General features: G+C 59.9%; 1 protein-coding gene across 5 annotated transcripts in view; it reads left to right on the forward strand.

The window, feature by feature from the left end:
• Positions 1-10,234: 10,234 nt before the first annotated feature.
• Positions 10,235-20,068, forward strand: part of RAI1 (retinoic acid induced 1) — a 105,844-nt gene continuing 96,010 nt past the window's right edge. For 3 of the 5 annotated variants that reach the window (XM_067717496.1, XM_067717494.1, XM_067717502.1), the window contains exon 1: positions 10,779-11,191. The gene's annotated coding sequence lies outside the window, so the exon portion shown is untranslated. Of the gene's footprint in view, positions 10,441-10,778; positions 11,192-20,068 lie in introns of those variants that run through there. The other 2 variants (XM_067717497.1, XM_067717503.1) reach the window with 2 other exon arrangements.

Raw genomic sequence — 20,068 nt, forward strand, 5'->3', positions numbered from 1 at the left:
CAGGCTGTGTCTTGAGCACTTTACAGGTATTAACCTATAGAAACAGCGTGGCAGCCCTGTGAGGCTGTCACAGTCCCCATCTCCTGGAAGGGAAACTGAGTCACAGAGAAGTGAGGTGGCCAGCCCAAGGCAGGGCTGGAGCCACAGGGCCACTCAACATGCCGGGCTCGGGGGGGCTCCACCTCCCGCAGGGGCACGAGCGCTCTCCTGAAGCCCTCGTCTGCCCAGGGGTGCAGAGGACAGCACCGACGCTCACTCTGCCAGGCCGTCCTGGGGTTACTATGGGATGGAGCCTGGAGGAGCTGAAGTTTCCAGCGGCTGAGAGCTGGGTCTGGTCCCAGCCCACCCGTCTGTAAAACGGGCAGTCCTCTCCACTCAAAAGCACGGCTCTCGTGTCACGCTGGACCCCCCGCTTTCCGTGATGTCCCCCGAGGTAGCCACACGTGGCTTCGAAAACCTGAGCTGTGGGTGGTGTGACCGAGAAACCACAGAAAACATTTTTTTTTATCTCCTTTAATTAGTGGAAATTCAAACAGCCCCACGTGGCTACTGACACCTCTGTGAGCAGCCACCTCCGGGGCTCCAGACGGTCGATCGAACGTGGGTTTTCATCTTGGTTTTGTTCTGTCCGCTAGTTACCCGCCCTGCCCCCACTCCACCAGGCAGGTGGCCCCGCATATCCTCTCCAGGGGAGTTTTGCTGGTGTCTCTCCCGGCCAGGAAGAGGCGGTCACCTGTCCTGACCCACAGCCCTGCCAGATAAGATGGCCAGACTCAGAGTGGCCTGAGTACCTTCGCGTCACTGAAGGGGACGGGAGCTCCAATAACGGCTGAGATCTAGTTTCCCAGCAGCCAGCTGGAGGCGGGCTTAGCACAGGATTTAAACTGATCTAAAGACAGGAAGGAAGCCGGCTGCTTGCGGCACACCTGCATTTTCAGCTGGGTCTGTACCAGGTACACACACACCTACTCCCTACCAGTGTGGGAGCGCTGTGCATCTGTGCCTCACACCCCAGCACGCACACACTCACACACACACACACGCAGGTGTGGACCCGGCCCTGCTCTGTGGGCTTCCTCCTGCCGAGCTCCCGGCAAGGGTTGGGGGTAACGACATCCTGTGCCCTCTGTTCCGAGGCCAGGAGGAACCCAGCCGCCTTCTCCAGGGTGACCCCAGCGGCACCCTGACACCCAGGAGCTGGGCAGAGGTCAGGCATCCCCAGGAGCCCAGGCCTGAGCTCCGGGTCCAGTAGCTTTGGGCCTCGGCCACCTCCCTCCCCTCCAGCTGCCCCTGGGGGTCTGCAGGAGTGAGTGACCACCCCCTACCCTACACACTCACCTCCCAGCTCCGAGTGAGCAGTGGGCAGGGAGGGGGCTCAGAGTGGTAGCCGAGAAGTCTTAAAATGTAAGAGGATTCGCTTCCCGTGGCCCCTGTAACACAGCCCCACAAACGTGGTGGCTTAAAGCACAGACATTTATTCTCTCTCGGTTCTGGAGGCCGGAAGTCCAGAACCAGTATCGCTGGGCCGAATCAAGGTGCTGGCGGGCACACTCCCTCCTCTACCAGCTTCTGTGGCTTCCTAGGCCCGTGGCTGGAGCCCCGCCCCCATCTCTGCCTCTGTGGCCACGTGGCCTCCTCCCCGGCGGATCACATCCCTTCGGCCTCTCTCTGAGGACACTTGTGTGGCGTTTAGGGCCACGGGCATGATCCAGGACGATCTCCCCGCCTCAAGGTCCTCAGCTCAACCACGCCCTCAAAGACTCCTTTTGCTGTTTATATAAGTGACATCCAGGTCCCAGGGGTTGGGGCGTGGGTGTCTTTGGGGGCCGTTTTCAATGGGCCACAGAGAACCACGCGGGGTCTGAGCTGTGCCCGCTGCTGAAGCTGGCTCTGGCCGTGACCAGTGCATGACCGAGGGGAGCCGTGTACAGCGACAGACCCCGGATCCTGTGTGGTATCAACGTCAAGGGCCTCAGGGGCCTGCGGTGCCTGCCTGCGGGGACCCCCAGAATGAAGGGCGGGGGGCAATGGGGCCGGGGGTGGCACTGGCAGGGGGGAGTGAGCACGGGGAGGACACCCGGGCCGCCTCCTACCTTCCCGAAGCCCCCTTGACGGGTCAGAAACTGGCAGGACCAGCCCACGGGACAGGCGCCGCAGCTCCAGGTCCAGAGGGGTGGACGCAAGGTAGACCTGCCCCAGGACACATGGCAACAGGTGGCAACAGTGGGCCCCTCTGGTGACCCGGGCCCCGCGTTCCCCGAGCCAGGCTTTGAGCTGGTCTTGGAGGCTGGGCAGGATGTGGGGAGGAGGGGAGTGGAGGAAGCCTGAGAGCTGAATGGACCCATGGGTGCTTCCTGACTTCCAGAGGGAGAGGCCCGGGGTGTGAGGGCTCGGGGGGCAGATTCCTCCTTTCGGGGCCCCAGGACGGACCCCAGCAACCCCCGGAGGGATTGGATCCACAGTGCCCACGTTCACCCCACGAGTGTTTCTTGAGGGCCTGCCGCGGCCCCTCCTGGCCCGTTCCCTCTGCCTTTCGCCAGCTCCCAGCCCCCAGGCCCTGGGGGCTGCAGAGAGGAGGTGGGCAGGGATCTGCTTAGCTGGGGCTGGTGCCCCACCTGGGAAAGCAGGAGGGGGGGGTGGAAGGGGTGAGAGCCCTGCCCTGGACTCTGAGGGCACATGCTCACAGCCGCGTGTGCAGACCCACGACCCCACCCTCACTCACCTGGGCCTGCGGACCTCAGACACCCACAAAGAGCGGGCCCCTTGCCTAAGGCGAGCACGAGGACAGTCGCTCAGCCAAAGCCCCCAAGTGCCCTGGACTCCTCTCTTTCTGACCCTGTCAATTTTACCTTCTGAATATATCTGGGATTAGAACTTTCACAGCCCACGGCCCACACCCTGGCCAGTCCCGTGGCTGCCCATCTGGACAGGTGTTCCCCTCACTCAGCGTCATTGCCAGAGGTCTCTCCGTGGCCACCCATGCCCTTCCTGACCGCCACTGGCCCACAGGTCTCCTCCCATCCCCCTCATTCCGGCCTCAGGGCCTTTGCACCTGCTGTTCCCGTGGCAGGGCAGGCACCCCCCTCCAGCTCTCCACGACTTCCTACTTAAGTAACTCAGAGCCAGCTCCTCACAACTAGCCTGTGTATTTACTTATCTATGTGTTTGTCTGTCTCCCCCCACCCCCCAGAATGTCAGCTCCACGAGGACATGAATTTGTGTCTGCTTTGGTCACCGTTGCTCCCTGCCCAGTCCCACTCCTGGCACAAGGCAGACCCTACCGCCTGTGGACTGCAGGAAGCCGCAGATGCAGGTGGACACCCATGGAGACAGTACATGTGAACAGCACTGTGGCCCACCACGCCCGCCGGGCCCCAGCCCCTCTCCTCCTGTCGTTCAGCCCTGACACATCACAGCCGGGAGGGACGCGGGCAGCCCAGGTGCGGCTGCTCCACCGAGTGGAAGGGGAGACTGAGGCGGGAGGTTGAAGCCCAGGACGTGGCTCCCTGCCCAGCCTGCCCCTGCTGGCTTGGCCACCTCCCAATCCGACTCCGCAGCCCGGGAGTGTGCAGTCACCACGCACGCTCCCACCAGCCAGGCCTCCAGCCCCATCTTGGCCGGAGGAGCTTATCACCGATGACTTTCCAGACAGAAATCGATAGAAAACGTTTTATCTCCTTCCCCAGGGGCAGCCGGGCCTGAGAGCAGAGCTGGCTCCGTTACTATGGTGACCCTCCTGGACCTCCCCACTCCCTCCCCTCCCCCTCCTCCACTTCCTCCCCTGGTGCCCCCACTCCCCTTGTCCCCTCCCCACAGCTCCCATCCTGCTGCCTGCTGGCTGCAGCATTGCCATTCTGTGGGCCTGAGAGGGAGCGGCCTCGGGGCCCCTCAGTCCACCCGAACGTGACCTTGGGGCCCTCTGCTTCCATACCAAAGTGTGGCTCTGGAGGCCAGCTTGGGCCTCATCCCTCTGCCAGGCACTGTCCTCCGTGTTGTGACAATCCTCTGATCATTCAGCTCAGTTTCCCCTCTGTACAATCAGACGGGGAACAGTTCCTCCCTATAGGGCACTATGGGCACCCTGGGAGACTGGACCTGTAAAGGCAGGGAGCACAGGGCTTGGCTGTGATCAAGAAACGCCAGCCACGGTAGATAAGCCTCGATCTGCACATCTGCAGAATGGGTACACGAGAGATTACGGTTGTCAAGTCTAAATGAGACAGGAAAAACCGTCTGGCCCTCTGCCTGGCACGTCCTAAACGGTGCATTCTCTGGAACGACCATCGTCCAAGCCCTGCTGTGGGGGTGGGAGGAGGTGGGAGGGATAGCGGTGCCCCACCCTCCACGGAGGCTCCCTGGCCATGGCCTCCATGTGGCCCGCCTTGGACAGTGATGCCTCACGGGGCCCACGTAACCTGTACTCTCCCTCCACCCACAGAGCTGTGTGGATTTTCTCCCTGCCTGCAGGCTGGGGTCGCGTTCCTCCTTCTGCCTCGAGTGCCCTGCCCCACGCGGTCCGCTAGGCCACACACCTCCGGGATGGGAGGCACCACGTATGGCACAGAGACTGGAGCCAGACCAGCGGGGGTGTCTCAGCTCTGCCGCTTGGGGACACTTCTGTGGCCGCTGGATAATGGCCCCAGAGATATCCACACCCCAATCCCCAGAACCTGGAGTGTGACCTCAGATGTCAGACGGGACTCTGCAGGTGTGATTAAAGATCCTGAGATGTGGGGATGATCCCACCTTATGCGGGTGGGCTTTACATGTCATCACAAGTGTCCTTTCAGGAGAGAAGCGGGGGAGAAACCGACACAGGTGAGGAGAGGTGACGATGCAAGCAGAGAGGCAAGGCAGCGGCCACGAGCCGAAGGGCGCAGGCGGCCCCTGGAATCTGAAAAGGGCGAGACACCACCGTCGCCTGGAGCTGCAGGGATGCTGAGCTGGACTCCTGACCTCCAGGACTGCGGTCTTAAAGCAGTAGGTCAGCGGCAGTGGTCACGGCAGCCCCGGGAGATGCCCTCTTGGTGCCTCCGCATCTGTAAAATGGGCTGATGCAGTGCCCCCTCCCTGGGCTCTTGGGAGGCTGACCTGAGTGGACAGTGCAAAGAGCTTAGAAAACTGAGAAGTATTGTTTTTAAAATGACTGTGCAAAAAGCTGGTCTGCCCTAAAGAGGACAGCACTCCTGCCCTCAAGGAACTAACTCATGACCTGGAGCCAGAGAGACTTACAAAGAATGGTGATCACTGGGAATGTGACAGGAGGGCCTCAGGTGACCGGGGGAGGTCTGAGAGGGCTTCTTGGAGGAGCCCACTCTTTTTTTTTTTAAGATTGAAAATTATTTATTTATTTATTTATGGCCCCGTTGGGTCTTTGTTGCTGCGTGTGGGCTTTCTCTAGTTGCGTTGAGCGGGAGCTGCTCTTCGCTGCAGTCCGTGGGCTTCTCATGGCGGTGGCTTCTCTTGTTGCGGAGCACGGGCTCTAGGCGTGCGGGCTTCGGTAGTTGCGGCTCACGGGCTCTAGAGTGCAGGCTCAGTAGCTGTGGCGCACGGGCTTAGTTGCTCCGCAGCATGTGGGGTCTTCCCGGACCAGGGCTCGATCCCTGTGTCCCCTGTATCGGCAGGCGGATTCTTAACCACTGCACCACCAGGGAAGTCCGAGGAGCCCACTCTTCATTTGAGCCTGGAAAGGTGTGGAGGGAGCAACCACACAGGGCAGAGAGGGAAGGGTGTCTCAGGCAGAGGTAGTGGCACGTGGGGATGCTCAGAAGGTAGGAGCTGAAGCAACTGAGGGACCTGTAAGGCATCCTGCAGGGCAGAGCCAGAAGGATGTGCAGGGGCCAGGCCAGCCCTGGGGTGTGTGTGGGGAGTGCAGGCTGGGGAGGGACACAGCGGAACAGAACAGGGCCACCGTGAAGAGGGTGGATGGGGGTGTTGAAACAGGGCGAGGAGACAAGTTACAGAGGCCGCGACCAAGCAGGGAGCAGAGTGTAGAACTGACAGGATTTCAGGACAGCCTGGACCAGGCGGGTGAGCAGGGGAGGGGCCGGAGAGCTTGGAGCACTTCGCCCGGACAGCCATCGTCCTAACTAGCGCCAGCACCTGGCTCTCACCACCTGCACGCCAGGGGACGTGCCAAGTGCTGGATGTGCCTCATCTCAGCCTCAATCCTCACAGCCCTGAAATTGTGATTGGCCACAGTGTGCAGAGGGGAGACCGAGCCCAGACACAGAGCAGGGGGGCGAGGGGGCGGGGCGTAGGGGCTGGGAGGGCAGGGGCGGAATAGCTTTCATATAAACTCGGTAAGAAATGGTTTGGGGACTGCTTCTGTAATAGGTTTTTATTACAAGAAAGAAGTAAAGAAAGAAGGAAGGGAGGGAGGGAGGGAGGACGGAAGAAAAATATTCATGTTTTATTAGTACCTAAGTGCTTTTATTTTCACCACTGGTAATAAGAAAAAAAGTCTGTACAGCCTGAAAGTATGGCAATTCAAACCTCTGTTAAAGAAAGACCTGTGACCTGCACAACCCTTAGGACGGTGCACACGTAGTAACAGCTTAAAGCTGGAGCGGGGGGGTCTATGACCAGGAGCTCAGCTGTATCGATGAGGTTTTATTTCTCGAGCTGACACTGGTGGATGCAGGGGTGATCACTGAATATTTCTTGTACCTTCTTGACTATCTTAAATATTTTACAATTAAACATTGGGAGTCATTGATGATCCCCAGCTGTCCACTAAAGCTGGTCTGAGGTCCCAGCTCATATCCATCTGATGACAGGACTGCTGTCCTTGCAGCCAGCCTGAGTCCCCTCCACCACATCCTGCCTGTTTGCACAGCCCCAAGGAGGGAACTTCCTCTGTCCTGAGGCAGTGCATGGTCTCCTCTGAACAGTTCTTATTGTGGGAAAGTTCTGCCTCATAAAGAGTGAAAATGCACTCGCTGGAAACCCACAACCTGCATGTGAGTACACAGGGCCAGGGCAGCCCTTCAGATCTTTGAAGAAGTCAGTCCCCTCCCCTCCTCACCCTCATTTTTCTTCTCCAGGTAAAGCAGCCTTAGTTCTCTTTGAGACAAGCGACAGAAAACAAACTTAGGCTGGTTTAGGTAAACAGGTAAACTTACTGGCTTGCGTGTAATGAGCTTCAGGTGTAGCTGGATCCAGGTGCCCAGCTGGTGTCTCTACGTGTGTTTTGACACTGCTCTCCTACATACTGGCTTTATTCTCAGGCCCACAACCAACCAGCTTAACACCCCCTGGAGGTTCCAGCAAAGCTCAATGCTTCCTGCAAAACTGCCAGTGGCCTTGGGTCATGTGGCCATCCCTGAACCAGCCACTGCAGCCAGGGAAATGGGGCACTTTGATTGGTTAAACCTGAATCCTAGGAACATCTCTGTGTACCGGAGGTAGCGTCAGCCCCGGCTGAACCACATAGGCAGATAGTGGGAAGGAATGTTCCCCCAGGAAGTCAAGGTGTGATAACCACCAAGAGACAGGTGTGTGAGCTGGGACAAAGGTTCTCTGTCGCAGAGATCCACAACGGCTGAGACAAGGTCGGACTTTAGCCCTCCCTAATGTAGCTTCCTCAGGTAGGCAGGCTGGCTGCGCAGAGCTCAAGCTGGGCCCTCAGACGCACCTGCAGCCCACTCCGCACGCCCCACTCCAGGTGCCTCCCCTCCCTGTGCTTGGTCTTCCGTGTGACAGAGGGGTGGGGGGGCTCCTGAACTGGGGATGTCCCCACGGAGGCGAGCCACCAGTAAGCCAGTCCCTCAGGGTACGGGAGTCTGTCCGGAGGTGGATCCCCCTTCCCTGTCTTCCAGCCCCGGGGACCTCTCTCCCTCGGCCGGGAGTCATTGTCTCCTTTTGGCCTAGGAGAAAACCGAGGGGGAGTTCCAGGCCAAGGCACAGATGCAAAACTGAGTCTTAAGACCCCTGGGGAGCGGGGAGGATATCTCAAACCCAGTGCCTTTGGGGGCAGTCAGTGATTTAAATGTGGGTGTGGGTAGTGGTAGGGCCGCAGGAATTTATATTCCTTAAAGGTATTTCAACTCCAAAATCTTTAGACACTCTTCTCTCCAGTCAAAACAAGCCCACAGCCTGGATCCCACCTCGAGGCTGCAAGTTCGACATTTTTGTAGCAGCACTGTCTTTACTGGGTGTCTGTGTTGGGCAGTGGGCCCACTCCCACCTTACCTCCCACCGCATCCCATGAGAGGTGACAAGTAGCTTCTCAGCAGAAGTCTCCCGGGGCCTGGCTCTGCTGACCAACCCCTGATGGTGCCCACAGCAGACTGAGCACTCTCCTGCTCAGAAGCCTCCCCTCCCTAAATTGGGCTACCCAGCCTTCTGAAGAGGCCTAAGGATCACCCTCCAGATCTCAGCTCACAGGTCACCTCCTCCAGGAAGCCTTCCCTGAATTCCTCAACAGGACCAGGTCACGACACTTTGTGCCTGGGCTCCACAGCACGTTTTTCACAGGTAGCTCTTACATGGCAACCCAGAGCCTAACCCAGTGTCTGACCCACGGTGGGCACTCAGTGAATATGCATGGGAGAGGTGAAAAAGCTCACCTGCTGTGTGACCTTGGAAGAGGGACTGACCTATCTGAGCCCCAATTCTCTCATCTGTAAGATGAGTTGTGATGAGGGAGCACTGAGAGGATGCATGGGGTGTGAGGCTGAATAACAGCTCACAGAGGTAGCTGGGTCCTGATCCCCAGATCCTGTGAGTGTTCCCTTATGTGGTAAAAAAAAACAGGGGGTGGAGGGTCCTTGTAGGTGTGCTTAAATTAGGGTCTTGAGATGGGACAGTCTCCTGGGTTATCCAGGCGGCCCGAATGGAATCGCAAGGGTCTTATAAGAGGAGGCAAGAAGGTCAAGGGAGGAGGCAGGAGCTGTGACAACAGAAGCGATTATTTCCTGCCTTTTCTGGTTCCTGGAGGTCACCAAGGGGGCACGAGCCATGACATGCACGTGGCCTCCAGAAGCTAGAAAAGGCAGGGAACGGACTCTCCTGTTGATGCTGATTTCGGACATCTGCCCTGCAGAACTGCAGAGAATAAAGTTGGGTTGTTTTAAGCCACTCAATGTGTGGTCATTTGTCGCAGCAGCCCTAGGAAACTCACACCCACGGAAAGCATCTGGTGCACAACGGGCCCTCAGAAAGGCAGTGGTTAGTGCCTAGACCACGCCATCTCCTCCTCCCCCGGGACACCCCCTCTTCTCACCGCCCACCGAGGTCCCTGGTGCCAGGCCTTCCCTGGGTTCTTCCCAGAGCAGGGGAGGGCAGGGAGGGCAGGAGGCTGGACACGGCAGGGGGTAGAAGCCCCTGGATGTATGGAAGCCCCGTTGCCCCTCCTCTACCTCGTGACCTAAAGCACTAACAGTGTTCACGGCCTCCAGGCTCCGAGCTCGACGCTCCACACTCCCACCTCCTTTAGTCCTCAGGAACCCGGGAAGCAGGTGCTACTCTTACCCCCATTTTACAGATGAGGAAACCGCGACTCAGCATGTCAACTGGTTTTTCCAAAGCCTCCCAGCTGGGCCCAGAGAAGCCAGACTTAGAGACGAGGTCTGTCTCCCCCAGAACCTGTGCTTAAAGCCACGCTGCGCACCCTCTTATCCCGCTGCTGTCCGGCTCTCGAGCTCGCCCTCGGGGGTGGTGGCTGAGTTGGGTGCAGGTCTTGGGTCTCGCTTGTCACCTTAGCTTGAGACCCTGGACAGATGACTTCACTGCTCTGTGCCTCAGTTTCCTTGTGGACAAAAGCGGTGGGTTTGCCTCCTGGGGGGCGAGGGGGCCGTGGGTGTCAGGATCGGATGAGAGGACGTGTAAACAGGGGAACAGTCCTCTGTCACAGAGTAAGAGCACCGTACCCACCACCTGGCCTTACCTACAGGTGAGGAGGCTGACGTTCCCGGGACCCTGGCTCCTTGACAGCCCTCCCCTGCTCGTGGGACCAACAGACCCCAGAGGCTGGGTGGGAGCAGGAGGCCTTCTGCCTCGGCTGTGGCGAGCGGAGGCTTTGGGGCAGGAAGTCAGGCAGTCTGTAAGCTCATAATAGGTTCACTCACCCATTCATTCAGCATTCCTCTGCCCAAGCTCTGCCGATGGCACTAGAATTGCATCCAAGGTCCCCACCAGGCCCTGGTAGTGCTGAAGACCCGGGTCCTCCCTACGGCTCTGCCTGTCCCCCTGCTCTCTCCTGCCTCGGGGCCTTTGCACTTGCTCCTCCCCCTGCCAGGAACGGTCAGTTCCGTGCTCACACCCAGCTAAGTAGCCCCTGTTCTTCACTTCACTAACGACTAGCGCTCATTTGTCCCTGGAACGATCTTCCTCACGTGTGGAAGCATTTGTTTGCTGTCTGTCTCTGCCCACCAGGGTGCCAGCCCCATGACGACAGGACCACTTGTCTCTGCTGATTTTGCGTCCAGCGAGGTGCCAGTAAGTGAAGAAATCCATGCTCGGCGGCCTACTGAGCTTAGAGGTCGGAACGTTTCCCAGACTGTGAAGGGGAGGTCACGGGAGGGCTGTGGTGGGTGAGGGCGGGAGCCTGGCCCAGGGACCCGGCCAGAGCCTGGGAGCATTTGAAGACCGGTGCCGGTCCACGTCCTCCGCCCGAGGTTCCGGCCCCGACCCCGGCCCGCGAGTGCTTGAGGGCCCCCCGGGTCCCCCCGCCAAGCCCCCTCCCCCCAGGCCCGCGGCGGGCGCTGGCCGCCAGGGGGTGCTGTCGGGGCGCGCGGCCCACCTGGCTCCCGGGCGGCGAGCGAGCGCAGCCAGGCGGCCGGGAACTTTTCTCCTCGCGCTCTCGCCGCCTTCTCCCCCCGCGCGCCGCCCGCCGCCGGCTCTTCCTGCGCGGAGGGGACCGCATTTCCCCGCGGCCCTGCGACGCCAGCAGGCCCGGCGGTGCGCAGCCAGGGCCCGGTCCCCGCGCCCCGGGCGCCGCCCCTGCCCGCGGCTGCGCTCGGAAGGCGAGGTGCGGAGCGAGGCGCGGCCGGAGCGAGAGCGCGCCGAGCAGGCCGCCCAGCCCGCAGCCCGAGCGCCGGCTCGAGGAGGGGGCGCCGAGGCCCACCCTCTTTCCTGCCTGGCTGCTGGCCGGCCGGGCCGCCGCGCCCCGACCCCCATGGCCGCCCGAGTCTCCGGGCAGCGAAGTCGCAGCGCCAGAACCCGGGCCCCCGAGTGAGCGCGCGCTGAGGTGAGCACCAAGCGGCGGGGCGGGGGCGCGGGGGGCCGCGGGGAAGTGCTTTGTGTGCGGGGGGCGCGAGGTCACCGGATGGCCGTCCGGGGAGCTGCGGGGTGCGGGCTCGAGGAACGAGGGTCGCGGGTGCGGGGGTTGTGCGCGCGGTGGCGCCGGGGGTCAGCCGAGTGCGGGTGGGGACCGGGGCGTTCGCGCGGCGCCGGGGCCGGAGGCGAGCTTTGTGAGTGCGTCCGGGTGGGGGGTGGGGAGCCGACTTCTCCGGGGGGACTCGGGGCCTGGTGGGGCCACGGCGTGGGAGCCAGGGCCTCGAGGGACGGCTAGGGCCGTGGTGGGGAGGGGTGGCGCGCGGGGCTCTCAGCGGAGCCCGCGGCGGTGCCCCCTCGCGGGCGGCGGCGCCCGGGCCTGTGCGCAGGCCGCGCGACCCGGCAGGAAGCGGCCCCGGAGGCCGGGTAGCTCCGACGCGGGCAGGCCCGGGGCGCGCGGGCCTTTCGGGGTGACGTCACAGTGGGGGCTCCGGCCACGCGAGTCCCGTGTTCCCGGACGGACGGCTGCGCACCGGCCGTGTCCCTGGCCCCGCGGCTCCGCGCCTGGGAGGCAGGGGACCCGGGAGGAGGACGCGGGGACCGGGCGCAAGGCAGTGTCGCCGAGCGCGGCGGGTGGGGGGGGTGTTGCAGGACGCGGGGTTGACATTTGGAGCCTTGGTCGCCGGGGGCGGCCGAAGAGGGGCGGAGGGGAAGCGAAACACCAGACAGGCCCGAGGCCGCGGCGGCCCCAGCTTCCTGGGGCGCCCGTTTTCCCAGCGAGCTGTTTCCCTTCTTGGGTTCTGGGTCGGCCTCAAATCCACGCCAGGGGCCGGAGTGCGGCCCGAGCCGTGCCCTGGTTCGGGGAGCCCCCGACGGGCGCGGCGCTGGGGCTCCGGGCCTGAATGGAGACGGCTGTCGAGAGTAACAATGCGCTACTGGGGGGCTGGGGGAGGGGAGGCAGCGCGCCTGAATGGCGACCCGGGCCCCGGGCTTCCCAGGGTTTCCGCAGGCTCCGATCCGGGACCCATGCGGGACCCTCACGGTTCCCTCCACCCAGAGTGCCCCCCCCATTTGTCTTCCAACGCAGCGGCGTGTTGAGGATTCAAGGGCATTACATCTGGTTGCAATCCAGTTTCATGCCGCTGTTGGGCTGTTAAGACCTCGCGCTGACGTCAGAGCAGGGGAATTACTTCTTTTTATTTTATCTTTTTTTAGTTGTCTGCTGCCCGGGGAGGGGAGGCGGGGTGGGTTAGGCGAGTTCTGATGTGGAGGCGCCAGCGCCGTGGGAGCCCCAGGCTGGGGGCTCTGCCTCTCTCCCCACACCGCATCCTCCATTCAGACCTGGCTCTGCCCTGGGGTCAGGCGCACCCTGGGTGGGGGCAGCCCTCGCTGCAGACTCAGTGGAGGCCCCTCCCGACTGACCACACAGCTGCATTTCCAGAGGCTTCCCTGGGACGTGGCCTCAGGATCTGGAAGCTGGAAAGGAATCTTCTAGTTTCCCACCCCTCCCCCTTGACAGTGAGGGCCTCAGGAGTGTCCAGAAGGGAGTCCTTAGGAAAAGTGGCCTTCTGGGTAACACAGAGGAGTGGACACAGACATTCTGGTTTGGGGGAGGCTCAGCCCCAAAACTGTGGCAAAGGCTCGCACAGGCAAGGGGCTTGGGAAGGAGAATGTGTCCAGGGGTGATCCCGGCCCCAGAAGCCGCGTATGGAGTGGGCTGAGTGTGACCTTTCCCAACAGCCAGAAGCTTCAGTAGCTTCCTAAACAGAGGGGGGGGGTCACCTGCCCCGTAACGGTCTTTCTCTCCCCGTTGACCAGGAGGCCCCTGCAGGCAGGGACCCTGCTTATCCCTCCTTAGACTCTTTAGTCTGGACTGTGGCTTCCAAACTCTCCGCTGTGACCTATAGTAAGAAATGCATTTTAGGTCACAATTCCATTCACGCCCACTGTGTGTAACTGGAAAAAAAGTTTAGTGACATAGCTCTTTACTCTGTTATGTACCCTGGTCTGATACTTTCTGTTCTAGTCTATTTGGTTTTTGTTGTTTTTTTAAATTGCTTTCTGTGACCCACTAAATTGATTTCACGATCCACTAATGGGTCCTACCCAGAGTTTGAAAAAACAGGCCTAGGAAATGAGTCTGCCTTCTATTCATTCAACAAACATTAACTGAGGCCCTGACAGTTTCTCTCAATTTCTTCTTTTTGAATTACTCAGGTAAGACATGGGTTTGTTCTCATTGTGAACAAGGCAAATAACCCGGAAGTACACAGAGTACAAGTGCCCCCCAGGTAACCCCAGTTAACACCTTGAATATGGTTCGCTCTTGTCTTATGCATACGTGTATCACGTACACAAATACAGAGTTTTCTCTTACCCCGAACGAGACCGCCCCTCAGGCTCTTAGTGGTCAGCTCCCCTTTCCTTCCTGTTGTCTTGGTGGGGTCACAGGTGGGGTGCTCCAGGGCAAGGCTTTGGGTGACTCCTGGCTCCACCACGTCCTGAATGAGTTGTTCACCTCTCTGTGCCTCTGTGTCCCCATCTGTGCAACGGGGGTAATAACAGTACCAGCCTCAGAGGACTGTGGTGAAGGTTTGACAGGTGAGTGAGTCCACGTCAACCTGTGAAGCTGAGAACAGTACTTGTCCCAATGAATGTTAGCTGCCACTGTCACCATTATGATCACCACCGTCTTCCCATGGCCGTCCACATTTGCACCTCGTGGCTTTAATAGCGCCTGTGGCTGGGCATGGATGTCCCGCCAGCGACGTGTGGCTCCGCAGGCAGGCCCAGGCGGAGCCCTGCACGCCGGGCAGCGTTCCTTCGGGAGAGGCACCGGGGCTCACTGGCCCACCAGGTATTTTCCAAGGGCCCACGGTTTCGAAGTTCTGTGCTTAATGCACCTGCCTCCGAGGTCACAGCCCAGGGGTGAGAACCAGATGGTACCCAAGGGGACGAGTGGGAGCTCGCGCCAGGTCTTGGCAGGAAGCAGGGCCTCGCGTGGAAGCACTGACAGGTGTTCTGGGGACAACGTGGGAAGGAGTGGATCGGTGTCTTTGGCGGGACTTGGGCACGCGGGGAGGGGCAGGGGGGACCACGGAAGCCAGTTCCAGGATGGTGGGCAGGTAGCCTGAGCTTTAGGGTCCAAGGATGAGTATGTCCCAACTTGACCAGGGTTGGGGCTTTGTGGAGGTGCGGCTCCATGGCAGAGGGGGCTTGGAGCAGGTGCTTGGAGCACAGGTAGGTGATGAGGGGGCGTTCCTGGCAAAGGGAACACACCAGCGATTCTTCGGCAGCTGCAGCGGACATGGCCGGTGTCCTATGGCCAGGAGGTAGGACTTGGCTCAGAAAGAACGTGGTGGGAGAGGCTAGCTGTTGCCGCGGCCTCCTCACCGGCCTCCCTGCCTCCATCCTGCCCCCTCCCAGCGTGGGCCACACTGCAGAGTGACCTTTCTCAACCACGGCAGTGACTCCCCGGGGCTCCGGCTGCGCTCTGAATCAAGGTCTGCTCCGGAGTCCCTCCCGCGCCGTGCAGGCCTTTCTGGTCCTCGCCTGCTCTGGTCCCACTCAGGCCCCGTCCCCTCCTGCCACAGCCGAGCCCCCTCCCAGGATGCAACCTTGGCGTTACTGCCTCTGTACGTTGGCCCAGGCTGTTCCTTCCACCTGGGCTGCCCTTCACCTTCCTCCCTGCGTCCCGAGACCCAAACAGACGTCCTGTCCCCTCCTTCTCCGACCTCCACGGCAGAACTGAGTCATCTCCCTTTGTCTATGGCTGAGGCATGGCGTTTATCACAGAATTATCGGTAATTCTGTCGGTGTCTGTCCTCCCCAGGAGGCCGGGGCACCCAGGCCCAGAGCTCGGCTGCCTCGTCGGTGCGGCCCCAGCTCCAAGGGTGAGGCCGGGGGGCGCGGGGCGCTCAGAAGTCTTCCCGGCAGGAAGGGCCGGGCGAGGTGGGGTGGGGGAGCCCAGCATTGTTTTGGGGGCCCCTGTGGGATCTTGGGGATTCTTGGGGAGCCAGTCAGGGGATTCTATTCATCACCCTCAGAGGAGACCGGCAAGGCCAGAGAGGGGCCCCTGCTCCTTCTGGGGGGCTGAGGAGAAACTGGCTCGTCCTGTTTCCCGGGATTGAGGCAGAGCCGTGCCCCGTGCCTGGGTGGGTCACCGGGATCCGAGACTGGAATGTGACACCAGGGTGGGTGCCAGCAGCTGGAGGTGCAGATGGGGCTCGGCTGCCAGAGGAGAGCTTTTGCTCTACTGGTTCTCGAATCTGTGTGGATAGCGTGTGTGGTGGTGGGACACCGGTGGGGCTGGTGGGAAGGAGGAGAGGGCGACATGGGAAGGACGCCTAGTCAGGAAGGACAGAAGGACAGGCCAGGAGCACCAGGGCTCTGCTGTGACCACCCGATCGTCGCTCACCCAGCAGACACCCCCTCCCCACCACGTTTCTTCCCCTTGGCCCTGGGCTCGCCGGCCCCGGAGATGAGATGCTCAGGGCCAGTGGACAGCAGGCGTCCAGTTTCTGCATGGTGATCGGCCTCAGGAGGAGGGGGTCCCGCAAGCCCGGAGGGGAGCTGTCGGGAGGTGTAGGGGCCCAGTGGGGGGGCTGGGGCCCCTCAGGGTGAGGACGGGCCCCAGGCTGGGGGTCCCAAGGGAGCTGGTGCAGACTACGCCGCATTTGGCCCCCCTCTCCTCCCGTCCCCTCCCTGGAGACATGCCTCAGTCCAGTCTGGGCAGCACGGCTGAGCAGGGGAGCGGCCCTGGGTTTGGAATCGGGGCAGGGTTTGAGTTCCAGCTGCTGCTTCAGGAAAGTCACGCCCTCTCCGTCCCCCCTTCCCCCGTCCCCCCCCCCACCACCCCAGCACATTTCCCCTCCTGTCCGAGAGGGGGCGGTAACTGCTGCATTCAGTGTGCTCTGTGATCTGGAAAGCATGGGGTCAGAAACACAGGCCAGCCCGGGTTCACATCCAGGTGCCACCGTCCTTTCAGGGGCTCCGTCTCCCCACCTTTGAAACGGGCACAGTCACAGGCCCCGAGTCACTGGCTGCTGGCCCGTGGGCTCGGCAGGGACCAGTACTCTTCCTGCTGAAGGACTTTGGGGGAAGAGGTCGCTGTTGTCACTCCTCCCCTAGCCTTCCCTGCGGTGACGTTGGCCAAAACCAGGAGTTCGGTGCCTGTTCCTTCCCCAGCCAGGCTGAGGTGGATGGATTGCGTGTCTCTGTCACCCGGTGGGGCAGGTGAGAATTACCGTTTTCCGGCCAGTTTCTGTTTGCAAAGAGGCTTTGCCCCGATGCTATAGGTGCAGTGTGACCACAAACTCATTCATTTCTTTGTGCATTCATTCATAAATCACATACTGAGTATCTCCCGCACACCAGGGTGCTGGGAACACAGCCGTAAACACAGACTTTTTGGCCGTGAACACCTTTCAGAGTTCAGCTGCCTGGGTTCGCATTCCGGCTCTGCCGCTTGCAAACTCGGACAAGTTACTTCTTTGCTTTACTCATCTGTAAAATGGGGGAAATGGCAGAGCTTGCCTCAGGGCTGTTGGGAGAACTAGTGAGTTGATGCAGATAAAATTCTTAAGACAGGGCCCGTTTTAATACCTAGAAATACACAGAAGGTGCTCGAGGATGGTTGTTTTTTATTCCTGCCCTGAAGAATCTCAGCGCCCGCTCAGCACTGAGGGAAGACGGTCCAGCCAGGGCCTTCCGGAGACGGGTGACACCTGGGAAGGGGGTGGCAGCCCTCCGAGCCCCGCCCTCGAGCCCCGGCCCAGGCAGGCCACTGCACCAGGTACCTCTGCAGTCAGACCTTCCGTGCGGCCCTGGGGCCAGGTATCTGCAGCAGGACCCCAGTGGGTGAGGCCTGTCCACCTGGGAAGGTCTAACTCTGCCTGCACCGGGCGGGCTTCAGACTTCGAAAAGTAATTTCAATATCAAGGGTTGAAGCTGAGCAGGTTTTCTGATTGGCATCCTCAGTTGCCAGAGGCCAGCAGACCACCTCTGGATGTCCTCAGGCAGGTTCCCCCAGCTCCCTGGGCCTCTCTTTCCTCCTTTATAGACAGCAGAAACAATAGTACCGACGTCATCGTTTCCCTTTTAAGAGGATTGAATGAGATGATGCCTGTGAAGCGCTCAGCTGTACTTGGCACATAGCAAAGTGCTTAATGATGTTGCCTATTAGTAATAATAATTCTCAGAAAATGTAAATTAAAAACCATCTGAAAGATTTCTTCTTGGGCACTACAGCTCCTTGGAGGTGTGACGTTGTCACCCTCCCACTAGCTAATAGGACAAAGAATTGTTACAGTGATGCAGAGACGTTGAGGCCCAGACAAGCTTAGCTGCTGACGCAAAGTCACACAGGAGCCCAGGGCAGGGTGTGGAAGGGGGAGCAGAACTGGGTTTTAGTCGGGTGCTCTCTGATGCTTTGAGAGTTATTCCTGCAGCAAAATGGTAACTGGTGATCAGCTCTGATATACAGCTGAGGTCCAATGGGCCTGTATTCTGGAAGCTTCTGGTCTGATAGGGAAGATGAAATTTGTACATGATTATGGTAAGAGAAAAAGAGGTAAAAATAAAAAAAATAAAAATCACCTGTTCTGTTGGGGGCAGAAGGGAGAGTCGTGCATTCACTCGTTTTGGGGGGCGGGGTGCCAGGCCTCAGAGCAGTGGTTCTCAGTTGTGGGTAATTTTGTCCCTCAGGGGACGTTAGGCACTGTCTGAAGGCATTTTTGGTTGTCTTCACTGGGTGGGGGATGCTGGCATCTAGTGGGTCGAGGCCGGGGACCCCCCCCAACAAATTACCGGGCCCCAAATGTCAACAGTGCTGATGGGGTTTGAGCAGCCTTGCCCTGGAGAAATGGGTGACTACATGACGGCCGCCCCTCCCCTTTTGAAGCCCACAGTCGGGTAGGGGAGTGGACCTGAAAGACATGATTCATAGATGTGGATTCAAATGTGGTCGTGTTGCAGCTAAGAGGGCGCTCCGCTCCTCGCAGGGGAGGCCTTGGGGGAGGGCTTCCAGGCTGGGGGCGCGGGTGCAGCCCAAGCAAAGGCAGAGAAGCAGAAAGGCAAAGGTGTGTGGTGGGAGGGGCAGACGCCTGGTGTGTGTGTGGGGCGGCAGCAGACAATGACCCGGCCTCAGGGCTTCCAGAACCGGAAGGCCGAGGACTTCTCCGCTTTGCCTGGTTTGAAGCAACTTTGTCTCCTAGCCTGCTGTGCTCTGGGGGACTGGTTGTGGGGGGGAGGAATGCTGCCCTCCGAGGGGTCCCAGCTCTGCCCCTTCCCTCATTTGCATCCATCTGATAGGTGGGAAAGAGAAGCAGGATAAAAAGAAGAGGAAGAACGATACTTTCATTTCAAACACAGATAGGGATGGGGAGATGGGAAGGAATTCGGTTTAGGGTACCTTTGAGAGGAGCACAGAAAATCCCCACCATGGCCCAAAATAGCACTAAAAACGGACGTTTTGCCAGGTCAGACTTAACCGAGTGGCTCTCTCTTGTCGAGTCCAGCAGGACGTGGACGGAGCTGGCTTTGTTCCCTTGGGGTGACATTGACCCCTGGGGCCCCCTCCCTGGCAGATTAAACAGAGAGGCCCTGGTCTCCTGGACAGGACAGGAGCCTGGGGAGCTCAGCTTGAGCGTTCCAGAGGGCCAGAGATGGTGACAGGGGGCACGCCCGGCAGCAGGGCCAGATGGGGGATGGTTCCTCTAATAAGTGTATGCCTGGCTCTCTGGCTGCCGGGAGGGATCATGGAGCAAAGCCGTCATTTAATGAGTGCCTGCTTTTGTGCTTGGCGCTGGGTGGTCCTCTGTAAGCCTTATTAACCGCCTCATACAGATTATCAAGGAAACCGAAGCTCAGAGAGGTTAAGTGACCTGCATGAGGTCACACAGCGACCAAATGCGATTGGAAACCACATCTCTTGGGCACCAAAGCCAGGCCCTGCCTGCTCCTTGCTCACTTCCTCATGGTGGTCACTCATCCAGTCAGCAGATAATCTCTGACTGTGAAATAGTACCGTGACCTGGTGGGAAATTTTAGAGTCGGAAGTGGGCTTGAATTCTGACCGGAGCAGTTTTAGTGTCTGGAAGTTGGAGCCTCCTTTCATCTGTCAAGCGGGCGTAACCATACCTTTATCCTGGAGTTGCTGTAAGGGTTAAACTCTGCATGGAAGGGGACAGGAAGGGGAAGAGGGAGGCCCGGGGAGGTTAGGACCTGCCCTGGGCCACCCAGCGTGGCAGGGCGCAATAAAAGAGCCCTGGGTAGAAGGAACCAGGCGAGATTGTGGTATCTCTGTGCATCGGTGTTGGGTTTCTTTATTTGAACCAGGAGAGAGGGCAGCCCCACTCTGCAGGTAGAAAAGGTGGTGTGGAATGCGGGTGTTTATTTTTCTTTGCCTGTGAAAGCCTTGTTTCAGCTCAGGCCGATAGGGCTTCCCAAGACACTGCAGAGGGTGCCTGCCATGCTGAGGGGTCTGCTCAGGTGCCTGCCTAGGGTGGGCACTGAGGGGGCACCTACCAAGCCAGGCTCCCAGTGCAGCCTGTGGACCCCCAGAAAGAGTGAGGGTGGGTGAAGACCGTGAAACCGGGGCGTCGCTCTGCCTCCTTGAATTTGGCCTTCCTGGTCCCATTCATCTCCTTATCTCTGGCAGCCCCCTTGGGTTGCTGGGAAGTCAGGGGCAGCCTTCCTGATTGACAAACAAAACAGGCCTTGCTCACAAAAGGAGAGGGGAGGTTGGCTGGACCGCTCTGGCTCCCCTCCCCCTGTCCCAGCCCCTGGCTGCAGGCATCTCTCCTGCTCCACCCAGAAGACACCCTACATTCTGAGAGGCAGTGAGGGGGCT

Source organism: Pseudorca crassidens, chromosome 19 (assembly GCF_039906515.1).
Source record: "Pseudorca crassidens isolate mPseCra1 chromosome 19, mPseCra1.hap1, whole genome shotgun sequence".
NCBI lineage: Eukaryota > Metazoa > Chordata > Mammalia > Artiodactyla > Delphinidae > Pseudorca > Pseudorca crassidens.